General features: G+C 39.5%; 1 protein-coding gene across 1 annotated transcript in view; it reads left to right on the top strand.

Moving 5' to 3' along the window:
- The first annotated feature begins 1,915 nt into the window (after window positions 1-1,915).
- CLNK (cytokine dependent hematopoietic cell linker) overlaps window positions 1,916-17,348 on the top strand; it is a 199,678-nt gene continuing 184,245 nt past the window's right edge. The window contains exon 1 of the mRNA XM_055384078.2: window positions 1,916-1,997. The gene's annotated coding sequence lies outside the window, so the exon portion shown is untranslated. The remainder of the gene's footprint in view (window positions 1,998-17,348) is intronic.

Raw genomic sequence — 17,348 nt, 5'->3', positions numbered from 1 at the left:
AATGGGACCATGGCATCTAGGATGCAAGCAGAGGCCTGGAAAAGGCTGGAGGCTGGAGCTTCCCCTCTCCCACTGCCCTTAGTGCCCCAAACCCACCGTGTACATGGGCCTAGCTGGCCACTAGATAACAGGAAGCTATGCAGAGGAGAACAGAGGCACCTGGCTGACATGATTGCCAACAAACAGATGCATGAGTGTGATAATCTTAGATCATCCAACTGCCTCTCAACCCACTAGCACAGACCAGATGATCAGGTCTTGTTATGGGTCGAATACGTCCCTGCTAAAATTCACTTGTTAAAGTCCTAACCCCCCACTACCTTGGAATGCCTTCTGACATGGAGACTGGGTCTTTAAAGAGGTAATCAAGTTAAAATTGGTTAATTAGGGTGAGCCATCATTCACTGTGACTCCTGTCCTGATAAGAAGGGGAAATTTGGACAAAGACACAGGGAGAATGCCATGTAAACACAAAAACAAGGATACAAAGACACCCACAAGCCAGGGATAAAGGCCTGGAACACATCTTCTCCTCATGGCTCTCAGGAGGATCCAACCCTGCCGACTCCTTGATCTCAGACTTCCAGAGGCCAGACTGTGAGACAATACAATTTGACCTTCTGTTTTGTTAGCCACTCAGGGCTCAGTCCTTTGTTATGAAAACCCCAGAAAATTAATACGGGTCCAGACCAAAAGAAGTGAGCAAGTGACACACACAATTATGAACTAAATAAAGTGGTTACTGCTTTAAACCCCTAATGCAGCAAAAGCTAATTAATAAAGTGGTTAAACTACTCGAGTCTCCCTAGTCTTCAGTTTTCACAATTACAAAATGGGATTTTAAATATGTTCCTTACACGGTTATTAGTAAGATTAAGGAGGATAATGCTTGCAAGTTGCTTAGCAATGTAACTGACTCACAATTAGCATTCAAAGAGTGCTTATTTTCATGTTTTCCTTGGGGTGTCTGTTAAGTCAAAACCAGAGTTATTTACCCAAGAAAATATAAACTTCTACCTTTGAATTTATTGTAAATAATGTTGGAGTTTGTAAATAATGTTGGAGTTTGTTATGGAATTCAACATCAATTTATATAAAACTAGAGTGTCAAGTCTCCAGAAGAGGAAACAGGCACTCGGCAAGATCAGCTTAAATGGACCAAGATTAAGGCAGAAAGAAAATGTATTAAGCAGCTGATATGTGCCCAAACATTACTGCATGCCTTTATTTACAATATTTTGTTTATTTATTGAAATACTTCTAAAATATAAATATTATCCTTCCATCACAATTGAGGAAATATCATTTCCTCAATGAAGGAAATATAATCCTCAATTATCCCTCATTTTTTAAAAAACTTTCTAAAATACAAATATTATTATCACTCAAACTACTTGAGAAATAAACTTCAAAGTGCCCAAGATCCCATAGCTAATAATTAATACAGCAAGAATAAGAGGCAGGCATTTCTCCTTTAGTTCCCAGGTTCTTTCCTTAACACCTGGTCCATGTGTCGGGGATGGTCTCAGGAAGCCATTGCAAAATTAAGCCAAAAGATAGTTAATGTCCACTATTCATATAAAGTGAGACTCGCAAAACCCACCTTCTATGCTTGAGTGTTGCCCAGCAGTTCCTTTTATTGTGTTCTGGTAACTATGAAGTGCCACATAAGGACACCGTGTGTCTTTAAAAACACCCTTTGCGTTGGAAGATTTCAGCCTCTGAAAGCTTCACGTATTGCACTCCAACCTAAGAAGAGGAAGTCCTGCCAGCCCTCAGGTCAGACCTCTCAGGTCTGTGGCTGCATTTCACAGGAAACCAAGTCTAAAACGGACCTATCAGGAGGTTTTCTGCTGAAGGGCACTGCTTAGCATCAAGAAGAATTCAACCCGCCGCCTTACTAATTTCCAGTGCCCCAAGGTCTCTGCACTGCCGCCCCTCCTCACAGGAGACGGACACCTCAGCCTAGATCCCTTGGTGCTCTCCACGCTGTTCAGGTAAACTCATTAGGCCAGTTCTTCTGAGTGAGCATCTCATGGTCATCTCCTTGTCATAAATGATCATTAGGAAAGACCTGAGCAGCAAGTAAAAATGTGTTTCTAACGTGGAAGTCTGGGCCTTATATATAGCATCAAAGGAGCAAGAAGAAAGCCCTTAACTCAATTGTTAAAGATCCTTTCATTCTTTTGGGAGAAAGAATCAGGATACCTACCCACAGAAAATTAAAAGACTAAATGTTTTCAATCTTCTTTTCCTGGAGCTTGGACTCCCCGACTGTTTGCAACTGAAATCTAAAGACCAGGCCCCATGGCTGGCTTTCCTGGCTGACCTTCATTAAGTAAGCCCTCTAGAAAGCAAGCCTCCATTCAAAGTAGGTCACTCAAAGTAGAAGTTAACTCCTGGAGCCCTGTGGAAATATATTTTTAACATTTTCTAAAGTAATACGATTTTCTTTCTGCTTTGGTGTAGAGGAGACTTAGACTTTGGAATCACGCAGACATCCTTCCACTCACAAGAGTAAGAAGCTCAAAAGTGAGGTTAAAGTTGGGGTTAAATTCTTACTCTTGAAAAGTGCCGGGAGTCATCTCTACCAGGTTTTTATTGGATAAAGCAAACAAACTGGAATGAGACAGAAAAGAAAATACCTATCATCGAAATATGGATACTTTGATTTTAAAAGATGTCGATATGTCTGAACTTTTTATCAATACTCTTTTTATTACTTTACACCAGTGTTACTTATTTGGCTTCTCTGTTATGAGTATTACTTGTCTATTACCTACATGGCTATTTCTCTGGCTGTCTCTGTCTATACTGTGGCGCAGCTCCTCAATAGTGTTGTTCTTTGGATTTCCAGGGGCCTCCCAAACCACCAGGAATAATCATTTCAAATATCAAGAAGACAATGGTAGAGCTGGTTAATTGAAGGCCTACCAGATAAATGACAGCGCTTCAGAAATCCTCTGAGAAGCTTAAGATACAGTATGCCCTAGAGAAGTAGGAATGGCAACTGGCATTTACTTACCTTCAGCTCCTGCTGATCTAGAGAGCCGGCTATTACTTTCCCTAGTTTACAGGTGAAGAACTTGAGTTCTGTAAGTAATATGTGCAAGGTTGTTCAGTCACTAATGTCAGTAACAGAATTCAGAAGGAAACTGATTTTCCTGACTGACTGATTGGAATGGTGAACAGTGTTAGTTTGCAGTTTCACAGAGCTCATCCCTAAACTCACTCCTGGGTGGTCTCTGACACCAACCATCTAAATGGTAGTATTTCTTTGTTATTCCCAACAAGCCCTCTCAGATGACTGTATAGGCAAGACCATTTGAAAGCCAGTGCTTATAATCTTCTGTACCATCTGGCCAGCTCTGGCCTGAACACCAGGGGATTCTGTTTCTCGATCACTTTGCCATGAGTCAGGTGCTGTCTTAGAAAGACTGTAGGATTTGACGCCTGACCAAAATGGTGAGGATCCTGACTCTGCCACTTGGACCAGGGATGTTGTTTCATATATGATCCTCATTTCCTGCCCCTTTTTAATAAAGTAAGATCTCATAAGACTTGTATTGACAATTATTTAGCCTCAATAATATAATATTTATATTACATGAAATATGGTGCATTCTTAACACTTAACAAGTATTCAGTAAGTGTTGACTTCTTCTCCATTACTTTCCTTTCCTCACTCCAAATCAGTTCTGATTTTATTCTTAAAATATGACTACAATCAACATAGAATTGATTAATACACATAAGTTTACAAATATTATATTTTAATAATCTCATTAGAGAATGGTAATATTCCACAGTTGTATAGCCTTATGTAATGTAGGCCTTTGAATACATATTTTCTTCTTGAATGATCTTAACAACTTAATGAAGTAGGCAGAGCACGTATTAGAGCATTTAAAAGGTGAAACTGGGGCTTAGAAAAGATGAGGAAGGACAACATGGTGAAATGGAAAGAAACAGGGCTTTGAGATTGTCAAAAATGGAAATGAATCTAGTGTGTAACTTTACTGTTCGTCTTTAGGTAAGTAGCTTAACCTCTCTGATCTTTAGTTAGCTGTTGTTGGAGTTGTGTAATTTGAAACTGGGAGGAAGAATACATTTTGTGTGTTGCTTTGAGAGTGAGAGCAAATGTGCACACAGTGTCTGACACAGAAGAGACAGCCAGGAACTGGCTAAATTGTCACATGAAGAGTAGCAGACAGAGATCTAGAAGCATCCTTTTCTGAATCCTAGTACATGAAGCAGTTATATCCACTGTCATAAGCTACTGCCAACATCTGCCAAGACGTGAGTTCTGCAGAGTTCTTCTAGGCTGTACCTACCCTCCTAGCATAACAAAGAAACATAAAATGTTCAAAGGGGCTAAATTACTAACCAGAGAGATAAATACCTGAATTTAAATTATATTTATGATTTTTAACAGATTAAACCAAACATTCACGATTTTACCAATAAAACTGAGAAGCATCAGGTTAGATATCAGCAATAACGAAAAAATCACACACACACACACGCACATACACACACACACACGCACATACACACACACACACGCACATACACACACACACAAACAGAATTGTGGAATAGAGCTATCATAGGACCACTTTTTGTGTTTATTATTTATTTTTTGTTACTCTTACGGGCAGAATATTTGGGAATCATTATTGGGATTATTCTGCTTAATTTTAATCATGTCTTCCAAAGAGCAATGACTTACAGGTTACCATTTAAGTGTTGCTGATAGACAAGAAATGCTCATCATTTCTCACTTTTTAGGTAGGTATACTTAATTCTTACTTTACAAAATGGATTCTGAAGTTCAGGCAGGCCTCACGCATTGTCCATTTCATGCAATGAATAGGAGGATATGCCAGAAATGAGACCCAGGTCCACCCGAGCCCTGAGCTCCTGCTCTCGGCATGGTGCTCCATGAGTACCCTGCTGATGTTCCCAGGTTCATAATTAGGGCATCAATCACTGTCTTCCAAACTAGTCAACAGCATTTAAGGAACTCCCAGATACACCACAAGCATTAGCAAAATATGTATTTTAGTTGTTTCTTTTAAATTTCATTGGTGATACTAATTGAAACACTGCTTCTTAAACACTTATGCATGAGAATCAAAATCCTATTGTGTTTAAATGGTACTGTGGTTTGTCATGTGAACTAAGATGAGCCAAAAGGTCTAGATACAACATGAAAATTTAATATCCATGTAATTGGATGATAATCTTTAACAGTGGTAGGTTCTGTGTTCAATTTCGTGTAAGATAAAGATAAGGGCTGACTAATAGCCTAGGCCCAAACTCTGAGAGGGCTGAATTTTTGTGGACTGCCTAAGGACCACATTTCACCATCAGTTTTGAAGACCCAGAAAGCTAATTGTATCCAAGGCACACAGAGTTGATGGAGCTCAAGAGGTCAGTCCACTCTGGTACTTTGGCCTATGCATCCATCTTTGGTGATTTTGTTCAAGTGTACTCAAATTATAAGTTCAGATGATTGGCATATTCCCTCCCAGCAGACAAATGTACACAGGAAACTAAATTGCTATTGGGCAGTAGCTTGCTGAGCACAAAGTCAGAGCTGTGTAATTTCAAAAGCTGGATTTGCTGAGCTATGGGTGGTCTGATGCCTTGGCAGGCACCTGGAAAGCCAGTCTGCCCCATGGTTACCTGCAGATATTTATATATATATATATATATATATATATATATATATATATATATATATATATATATATATCAGGACGTCCTCACTCATGGGCAAGTCTAGGGATCTCCCGATCAGCTTTATCTGTCTGGGCACTTTACACAGGACACCTCCACACAGTCCCCATCCCAAACTCCTACTTCTGATACATGCTGTTTTCACTATACCACGCCATCCAGTCGTTGAGACATGGATAGTGTGGGTTTGAAATCAGTTACTTCCTAGCAATATGGTTTTAGACAAGTTATTTAACTCCTCAGAACCTCTGTTTATCCTTTATAAAATGGAATAAAAATATTTACTGCTCGAATTTGTGGTGAGAAATGAGATTCAGTACATAAAAATGCATATCATGGTGTCTAGTAATTATTAAATACAAAGTAAATGGTAGTGGCTATTATCATCATTGTTAGCATTATTATTATGAGTTTATTTTATATTTAAATAAACCTTCCTTAGATTCTTGGCCTTTGTCCCTTTTTTGTCTTTTTTTAAAATTATTATTATACTTTAAGTTTTAGGGTACATGTGCACAACGTGCAGGTTTGTTACATATGTATACATGTGCCATGTTGGTGAGCTGCACCCATTAACTCATGATTTAGCATTAGGTGTACCTCCTAATGCTATCCCTCCCCCCTCCCCCCATCCCACCACAGGCCCCGGTGTGTAATGTTCCCCTTCCTGCGTCCATGTGTTCTCATTCTTCAATTCCCACCTATGAGTGAGAACATGTGGTGTTTGGTTTTTTGTCCTTGCGATAGCTTGCTGAGAATGATGGTTTCCAGCTTCATCCATGTCCCTACAAAGGACATGAACTCATCTTTTTTTATGGCTGCATATTCCATGGTGTATATGTGCCACATTTTCTTCATCCAGTCGATCATTGTTGGACATTTAGGTTGGTTCCGAGTCTTTGTTATTGTGAATAGTGCCGCAATAAACATACGTGTGCATGTGTCTTTATAGCAGCATGATTTATAATCCTTTGGGTATATACCCAGTAATGAGATGGCTGGGTCAAATGGTATTTCTAGTTCTAGATCCCTGAGGAATCACCACACTGACTTCCACAATAGTTGAACTAGTTTACAGTCCCACCAACAGTGTAAAAGTGTTCCTATTTCTCCACATCCTCTCCAGCACCTGTTGTTTCCTGACTTTTTAATGATCGCCATTCTAACTGGTGTGAGATGGTATCTCATGGTGGTTTTGATTTGCATTTCTCTGATGGCCAGTGATGATGAGCATATTTTCATGTGTTTTTTGGCTGCATAAATGTCTTCTTTTGAGAAGTGTCTGTTCATATCCTTCGCCCACTTTTTGATGGGGTTGTTTGTTTTTTTTCTTGTAAATTTGTTTGAGTTCATTGTAGATTCTGGATACTAGCCCTTTGTCAGATGAGTAGATTGCAAAAATTTTCTCCTATTCTGTAGGTTGCCTGTTCACTCTGATGGTAGTTTCTTTTGCAGTGCAGGAGCTCTTTAGTTTAATTAGATCCCATTTGTCAATTTTGGCTTTTGTTGCCATTGCTTTTGATGTTTTAGACATGAAGTCCTTGCCCATGCCTATGCCCTGAATGGTATTGCCTAGGTTTTCTTCTAGGTTTTTTATGGTTTTAGGTCTAACGTTTAAGTCTTTAATCCATCTTGAATTAATTTTTGTATAAGGTGTAAGGAAGGGATCCAGTTTCAGCTTTCTACATATGGCTAGCCAGTTTTCCCAGCACCATTTATTAAATGGGAAATCCTTTCCCCATTTCTTGTTTTTGTCAGGTTTGTCAAAGATCAGATAGTTGTAGATATGCGGCTTTATTTCTGAGGGCTCTGTCCTGTTCCATTGGTCTATATCTCTGTTTTGGTACCAGTACCATGCTGTTTTGGTTACTGTAGCCTTGTAGTATAGTTTGAAGTCAGGTAGTCTGATGCCTCCAGCTTTGTTCTTTTGGCTTAGGATTGAGTGGGCAATGCGCGCTCTTTTTTGCTTCCATATGAACTTTAAAGTAGTTTTTTTTCCAATTCTGTGAAAAAAGTCATTGGTAGCTTGATAGGGATGGCATTGAATCTATAAATTACCTTGGGCAGTATGGCCATTTTCATGATATTGATTCTTCCTACCCATGAGCATGGAATGTTCTTCCATTTGTTTGTATCCTCTTTTATTTCCTTGAGCAATGGTTTGTAGTTCTCCTTGAAGAGGTCCTTCACATCCCTTGTAAGTATTTTATTTTCTTTGAGGCAATTGTGAATGGGAGTTCACTCATGATTTGGCTCTCTGTTTGTCTGTTATTGGTGTATAAGAATGCTAGTGATTTTTGCACATTGATTTTGTATCCTGAGACTTTGCTGAAGTTGCCTATCAGCTTAAGGAGATTTTGGGCTGAGATGATGGGGTTTTCTAGATATTTGACCTGAAGAAGTTCTATTTTAAGATGATTTCTACAGAAAACTAATTTCATCATATTCTTATTTATTTTTTATCATTCATCTATCAAAGCCTTGGGTGTCTTACAATTCCTCAAATGTGCTAATCCTCTGAAAATATTAAGATTTAATGAAAAATAATAGAAATTATTTTGGAATACCTTCCTAGCCAAATTTCAAATCCTCAGAGTTTTTCAAGGCACTGATGCAAAGAAATTACTCAGTAATTATCTGTGGAACTATTCTTGCATAGCAGTTTATACTTTGCAGAGTGCTTTCACTTTCATCATCTTACTTGGTCTTCAAAATAATCCTATGAGCAAAGAAGGATGAGCACTCGTAGCCTCATCTTTCAGATTAGAGAAGCTGAGACTCAGGTTGTAGAATTCACTGTATAATTCAGCATACCTGGATTGAAAGACTTGTCTCCCATCTTGCTAGATAAGTGATCCTGAATAAAAGAAGAAAAAAAAATAGTTAATTATGCAAGGGGAAGTTTAATTCAGGAGTTAGGTTCTAAATGTACTCGAAGTTACAGATGAAATGGTGATCTCATCTGGATCCACACTGTGCATTTGTTCACTGGACAAGCTTGGCTCAGAAGAAGTCTCTTGCACAGAATGACAGGATTGTTCAATGCCGAAAAATCTAGGTCATTTGGATTGTTGCTGTATAACGGAAACTAAATTAAGCAAAACGCCCTACATACGGTTCTGGTAAGCAGTAAATGGTATTATTATTATTATTATTATTATTATTATTATTATTATTATTGCTATTTGTATTAGTCCATTTTCATACTGCTGTAAAGCACTTCTTGAGACTGAGTAGTTTATAATGGAAAGAGACTCACAGTTCCACATGGCTGGGGAAGCCTCATGAAACATACAATCATGGCAGAAGGGGAAGCAGCCACCTTCTCCACAAGATAGCAGGAGAGAGAAGAGTGAGCAAGAGCATGGAAAACTGCCTCATAAAACCATCAGATCTTGTGAGAACTCACCCACTATCACAAGAACATCATGGGGGAAACCACCCCCATGATCCAATCACCTCCTCCCTCCCTCAGCACCTGGGGATTACAAATCGAGATGAGATTTAGGTGGGGACAGACAGCTAAACCATATTACTACTACTCTAAGTTGTATTACTCTTTTCCAGTCTTGTTTAGACTACCTGGGCTTTTGTGTTTCTCCTTTGGATTTTAAATTTCCCTCAAAAATTTTTCAGGCTCTCTTGATCATGAAACAGCTCCTCAGAAAATCACCAGCATACACCAGGTGCTTAATAAATGACTGTTGACAAAAATTACAGTGTTTTTGCCCTTAGCCTTTAGACGTCCATGGGAACGGTGGGGTTTACTGGATCTATCTTCACCCTTATCTTCACCGCAGGGCCAGCCTGTAAATGGTGGTAAATATATAGCAATCCCTAAATCTTAGTTTACTTTCTTATACTTTTTTTTCCTCTAAAATTTGCCTTCAGTACCATCTCAATGCATTAATCAAGCAATGGAGAAACAATCACAGTTGGGTAAGTTCTGATTTAATCCAGGCCTAGAAGTGCCTGCCTCTAATCAGTGTGGTTCTGCCATCATTTATGAAAGCCAAAAAAAAAAAAAAATAGGGGTGAGACAGAGGTAAACTTAAAAATAATAAAATAAAATATCTGTTAGGATTTTGGCAAACTTGGAGACTATTTTTCTACAATCTCACTTTACGTGAACAGTAAAAATCACTTTAATAATAAAAGCAGAGAGAAGGAAGATCCAAAGAAAAAAGAAGGAGGAGGAGAAGGAAGAAAAATGAAGGATAGAGGAAGGAAAGGAACATGAGAAAGCTAAATGAACAGGAAAAAGGATAAAAAGTCTGTTCACCACAAAGTGGAATAAAAGGAGAGAGAAAGAATCTTACCACTAAAGGAAGGAAACCCTTTCTGCAGAATCAGGCAGCTGAAGAGAAAAAAGGAAATGGTTTTTAAAAACAAAACTCAACAGGAATAATAAATTCAGAAACTATAGATTGCATCAGTTCATTAAGAGTGTTTTCAAAATCATTTAAAATAAAAATGAATGCACAGTCACATTGCCTTGAGATACTCAAGGGAAGTTACTCATTACCAAGACAGTTGCAAAATTTTATAAAAATGTGCCATATAATAGCAGAAAAACTAGGAAAGCACTCTCCCTTACCCCTCAAAAAAAAAAAAAAGAAATCTATAATAACAATGCATTTGACTTCAAAGGCCTCCACTCAATGGAAATCCAATAAAATTAAATGTTATATTTAATTAAATTGAGCTGATTGACCTGACTGGGGTATAGAATTAGAAATCCAATCAGCATATATTTTCCTCTAAGTATGAGTATCTCTAAAATGTAACTTTCTCATTTTTGATATGAAAATTAAAGAAAATACATATAACTCTGAATTGGAAGCAAATTAATATCATCTGTATCTGAGAAATCTTGATTTTGACATGTTTACTCAAAGCTCCTGTGTGTGTGCAAACACACACACACATAGACACACACACACACACACACACACACTCTTCTGGCTCTCTTCTCCAAATATACACACATGCTCCCTTTCTCAATTCCAAAAATCATTCACCATTTTGGATATGTGTGATATGACTGTGCAGAAAAAGTCAGATGTGTATTGTGTGGGTTTTATATTCTTTTCCTTTTTTCCTGTTTTAATGATAAAAAAAAGCCTTAAGCCTTAATATAGACCTTATTCTTGAGCCTTGACCCAGTTTTAACTGCACAACTACCTCCTACCTTCTCGATTCATTCAAAGCTTTTCTTTAGCCGTTCACAGTTTGCTTTTGGTCATTTCCTGTATCTAGAAGGTATCTTGTAGATATTATTAGAATGACATTTCCTAAGCTTTTAAATAAATAGAGGCCAGTATTTTCATAAGCATTATCTTCTAGGAATAAGTAACTAATGTTTGGGAGCAAAACAATTTCTTTACCCTAAAAGCATTTTTTTCTTCATGAAATATTAATTTTGGATCAGGTGAAATGCAGCAGCAATATTTATGATAAACGTCTCTTTGCAAGCTCAGTTTGGTAGTACTGGTGAATTCCCAGTGGAGAACAACAGTTCTCAAGGGTAACAAGGAAATGCGATTGTTGCATTACATATTTCTAATTGTTTAAACTGCTTGTGATACCATAAGGGTATTAATTATTTTTGGATTAAGACACGTGAAAATCCAGCCTATTTATAAAACAAGTCTCTGCTTCTTAAAACATTCACTCAGACCCCAGATGGGTTCTGAGCTCAGAAGCAGGCATCCTGGTTTTAGTGCCCAAATCAAATGTATGTTCTTTGGAAATCTTATAGATACTTTCATCTGCAGAACTCTGTTTTCTTTATTTTAGTTTTCTAAAATATAGGTGTGATTCTTTAACCCTCAAATCCATTATCTTTTATTTCATGCTTTAAGTTCTGGGATACATGTGCAGAACCTGCAGGTTTGTTACATAGGTATACATGTGCCATGGTGGTTTGCTGCACCCATCCAACCCATCATCTAGGTTTTAAGCCCCACATGCTTTGTCCTAATTAGGTATTTGTCCTAATGCTCTCCCTCCCCTTGCCCCAAACCCCCCAACAGGCCCCAGTGTGTGATGTTCCCCTCCCTGTGTCCATGTATTCTCATGAACATGAACACGGATGAAGCTGGAGGCCATCATTCTTAGCAAACTGACACAGCAACAGAAAACCATACACCACATGTTCTCACTCATAAATGGGGGTTGAACAAAGAAATCAAATCCGTTATCTTTACAAAGCATTTTCAAACCACAAATTACTTAATGAGCTAATCAAATATAATAATTGAGACCATCCGCCCCAAAGCTGTGGGGTTGTTTGGTCCAAATAGATGGTTGAGGCAGGGGTTTCTCCACTCAGGATGTGAACCACTCTGTGCACCTCTCTTTGACATGGTCCCCTTTATACCTGGAGGAGAGTACAGTGAGCCCCGTAGGGAGACAACACACACTATTTCTCAAACTGGGGTTCATTTTGGATCCCCAAAGAGTTCCAGGTCAGGGTTAATAAATTATATGGGAACTGTATTAATGAAATGAAAGCACAGAGTTCCAACCCAAAGTAAATTCATTATGAGCATATTCTGGCCCTTTTGCCTAGGCTTTAGGCCCTGGTATACACTCAGGCAATTTTATTGCCCATGTTGGCATTTGCAATTAGATTTGCATTGGCATCTAGCACTCAGTACAGTGGTGTTTTTTGTTGTTGGAGAAATAAGCTGACATCATGAAAACAGGCAGCCTCTCCTTGTGGACTCCTGGAGGACCCTGGGCTCCTTTGTACCTCCACACTGCTCCACCCAACACGTCTCCTTCTGCCTGGTCCCTCCCTGACAGTGAGTCCCTGAAAGTAGGGTGTGGTCTCCTCTTGAGACCTTCAGAGCTTCCTTCAGCTTCCCCACGGCAGAGTCGACTCTGGACCTATTAGTATCACCCATGCCAAGTGCTCTGCTGTGACTCCGGGTTCCACAAGCAAAACTGACAGATGACACCTCAATGTCACTTCTCTTTGACAGAGAGAGCTATGCATGGGCTTTATTTCTGTGGCTAACCAGGAAGAGAAACTGAAATAATTCCTACAGAAAGTGAATGCACACACACCATGAGATGTTCTCCATTTCTGGGGCATTCCAGCTTCTCAAGGTCTCCGAATCAAGGCAAGAAGATGTTGCATACTCTTTGATCTGGGTCAGATCTTGAAGTAAGACCTCTTGGAGAAAGACCTGCAAGGCTGACGCTCCACAGCCTACAAGTCCTGCCTCCTCTTCCATTATCATAGTCCATGTGGGAGTTGGGGTTACTTCTTTTTTTATTAACATTAGTTATTTCTCCTAATACTATCACTCCCCCAGACCCCCCTGCATTGGCATCCCCTGACAGGCCCCAGTGTGTGATGTTCCCCTCCCTGTGCCCATATGTTCTCATTGTTCAACTACCACCTATGAGTGAGGACATGCAGTGTTTGGTTTTCTGTCCTTGCAATAGTTTGCTGAGAATGATGGTTTCCAGCTTCATCCATGTCCCTGTAAAGGACATGAACTCATCCTTTTTTATGCCTGCATAGTATTCCATGGTGTATATGCACCACATTTTCTTAATCCAGTCTATCACTGATGGACATTTGTCCTATTCAACATAGTGTTGGAAGTTCTGTCCAGGGCAATCAGGCAAGAGAAGGGGAGTTGGGGTTACTTCTGAGGGGAGTTGTGGTGAAGCTGGGTAAGAACCTGTTCCATAGAAAGCTGTGTAGATCCCTCTGGGGCATATTTTTCCCTGTGTTCCCATAATACCTTATGCTCTATGCTCTCTAATTCCTAGGATCTGGAATGTGACTGGCACATTGTAAAGCCTCATGAATAGTTGCAGATATAGTAGTAAACTCTACCCTGTACAATTGCAAGAGCCTAGACTTTACTTCTTCACTGCCTATAAATAAGACCTGAGAGAGAAATTGATGCTTGACATGATTAGAAAACTTTTCCATGATCAAATTGTTAAAATCTTTGGATGTGATAGGTTTTTTAAAAACATTCCGCTAAAAATTGACTCAGAAATAATTCTAAGTGTATGCAGGATTATTTACAAGCAGTGCAAGTTCCTAAATGTCTACTTAAGATGTGTTTGGAACAGCAAGGTGAATGAACATGTGATTATTTGGTGCTTTCCATAAGAATGAGAAAAATTGGTGTGTTCACTGACAAGCTGCCAGTCAGTGGTGCTGGGTAGATGGAGATGGGACTAGACTGACACTCATGTCCACTCCCTTCTGCCTCCCTGCCTGTTAAAATATCTGGGACATTTAGACAATGTCCATACCTGGGCTTTTCCCTAAAACAATTGAATCAAACTTTCTGGGACATTATATTTTTTAAGGTTTCCAGATGATTCCAAAGCATAGGCGGGTACAAGATTATATGATTACATCAGTGGTTATTAGCAGATGCTTACCTAAAAATGCTTACCTAAGCATCTTTCATTTCTAACTAAGTGCCACTTTAAGGCACTTAAAGTGATATAAGGCATTTAATTAATCTTCAAGTTCAGATTCATATTAACCACTATTTCCCCCATGTCTTAGATACGGTATTTTTTCATTTAATCTTCATAAGAGTCCTAAGGGTAGCTGTTGTGTTACCCGTATTTTACAGATAAGCACACGGAGGCTCAGAATGGTTAAACAGTTGTCCCAAAGCATAACTGTGAGAAACAAACTCACCTGTTCAAACCCAGAGAATGGACTCAGAGATCCAGAGAACGCAAAAGTGAGACTTTCAATGGCAGTCTTGCAAGATCCAGTGTCTGGCATGCACTCACACCTAGCACAGTTTCAACAAGCAATTTATCCCATAGTGCGCAGGTCCCTCCCCCACTTCCTCGTAGGCTGAGTACTATGGGGTCACAATCTTCCCTGACATTGCCTATTGATTGTTAGGCAGGAACTTTAGGTGGTTTTTTTAGGGTTGTCTTGCTGCATTTTGTTGCAGCCCACAATGCATTGCAATCTTAGTTAGCTCAGGGGCTCTTTAAGTATTTGACTTACGACCTAAGTAGATGCGTAGACTGATAAGAAAAGACAAAGCGAGCTATTTTGCATACTAGCAAACTTTTATCTTAGACTAAACTTCTTTAGTTCAGGTGAGGGCAACTAAGTTGGAGGGAAGCTGTTTCTTCTATAGTTTGCTGACCTAAGCCAATTCAAGGCACTTCGTCTTGGAAATGGATCAGGGTATACATTATTTCCTTTATAACTAAAACTTGTTTGGTTTTGTATAAAATGAGGATCATAATACAGACCCTATGAGGTTACTGAGGTGGGGAGATGGGGGATATATAACAGGTGATCTGTGTTCACTGCCTTGTCTTTGAAAATGCACACATGAGGAAGGGAAGGGCCTTGTATTCTCTATAATTTATTACCTTCAAAAAGCCAGTGGACATGAGACTCTTTCTGACTGACTTCACCACATCCTTTGCACAATGGCTAAGATTAGATCAGAGTGTGGTGCTTTCAATGTGTCAGCCATTCTGAGTAGAGCACAGCTGTTTCCCCTGTAGAATGCCATCTCTTCTGTCTTGCTGATGACACTTTGTGGCTAACTCAGTCTCTGGTAAGGGTTGTCAAGGCCTCAAATTCTGCTTTCTTCTTTTTTTTTTTTTAGATAGAGTTTCACTCTTGTTGCCCAGACTGGAGTGCAGTGGTGCAATCTTGGCTCACTGAAGCCTCCACCTCCCTGGCTCAAGCAATTCTCCTGCCTCAGCCTCCCTAGTAGCTGGGATTATAGGCACCCACCACCATACCCAGCTCAGTTTTTGTATTTTTAGTAGAGACGGGTTCCACCATGTTGGCCAGGCTGGCCTCGAACTCCTGGCCTCAGGTGATCCACTCGCCTCGGCCTCCCAAAATGCTGGGATTACAGGCGTGAGCCACTGCATCTGGCCTCAAATTCTGCTTTTTAAAATGTCAGAAGAATTTGGGATCTGTCTATAATATTTTTAAACTCTTATACAATAAAGTGCTTGCATCTCTCAAAAGCTACTAATATTTTTAACTTTTATTCAAATTTCAAAATACAAGTCTAATAAGCACTGATATTACCAATCAAATAATATACAGAGGTTTACATATAAGGCAAAAATTAAGGATTCCTCCCTGATCCCTCGTGTTTCCATCCCTGCTATCCTAAGTGTTAGCAATTTGGCAGAATCTCCTGCAATTTGGCTCTGCACAGAGCTCTATTGGAGAAGACAATAAAATATAAGAAATGTAATGACATACTCTAACTTTTGAAACCATTTTTGTCACTAAATATTGATGGATTGTATTTTTTTTAATGAAACTATTTCCATTTCTTTGAGCTGAAAAAGACCTATTTGGCCTAAGCTGCTCATTTTTCAGGTGAAGAAACGAAAGCCCAGAAAGCTCCAATGCCTTACTCAAAGCTGCACAGTGCATGGCAGGGCTGGGGCTGGAAAGCAGCTTCCTTGGCCACCTTGCCAGAACTCTGATTTGAGGCATAAGCCTTGCAGGGAACTGTTCTGCATCTGTGGTCCCCTTACTCTGTACACAAGAACTGGCCAAGATCCAGGCACACAGGGAGCTGTCCGTAAAGACTAGTTTATTTTGTCCCATTTCGTGCTACTTAATGCATTCTGAAGAATGAAGTAGCTGTATAAGCAGCTATCATTGAGTGGTAGATACTCTTAAGGGATGGGGGATGGATTTGTCCTGTATGACTGTAATCAAGTAATTTAATCTCTATAAATACTAATATTCAAAAATTGTCATCAATAACCCCACATACCCAAATACAACATGACTGATGCTAAAGCAACTTGCAAACTTTGCTTTGCTATGCAAGTCATTGCATATCCGTGTTTCATAACATTTCATAGTTTGTAAGACATTTTCATATGCTTCAGTTTATTTCACACTTAAGACATGCTGTAAAAGAAAGATATTGTTACTACTATTTATAAACTAGGAGGGTCCAAGTGTTCCTTCAAGGCCACACGGCTAGTTAATGGCAGCACTGGAACTGAACAGAGGTCTCTCAACTTCCAGTCCAGGACCTTTCCAGTATTTGATGTGCATTCTTTGTATTACACTGATGAAAGTTCAAGTCCCCTTCCCCACTGCCATGATGGAAATGACTTCCAAATGAGACCATGGACTAGACACTCTACACACTGCCACAGTGGGCCATCAGTGAATGAAAGCCTAACAGCCGCCTCCCCTTTCCCTGCTGTCAATATTGACCTACAAGCATAAGACGAGGGGATGAGGCTGGTGGGTGAGGGCAGAGGAAAATACACAGGGTATCAGAGGACATAGAGCTTGGTTTAAGTTCTTTAGTATGAGTTACCAGTATGGGTTGAAGATCACAGAGTTGAAGTTCAGATCCCATCCCTTAGCATGCATGATCCTTGATCATCTCAATCCAAGGGACCTTCCCTCATTCTTTTTCGTGTACTACCAACATCCCAGCTACCAACCCTTCTAGTTTCACCAAAACGTGCAAAGCCGCTCTGGCACAATATACATTGTAACATCTTCACACCTTTGCGCATGATGCTCCATTTGCTTGGAACACCTCCCTTAATTTTGAGCCCAGAAGACCCAGACTTACCTG

Source organism: Gorilla gorilla, chromosome 3 (genome assembly GCF_029281585.2).
Source record: "Gorilla gorilla gorilla isolate KB3781 chromosome 3, NHGRI_mGorGor1-v2.1_pri, whole genome shotgun sequence".
In the NCBI taxonomy this organism is placed as follows: Eukaryota; Metazoa; Chordata; class Mammalia; order Primates; family Hominidae; genus Gorilla; species Gorilla gorilla.
This window is presented reverse-complemented; position numbering and strand designations above follow the sequence as displayed.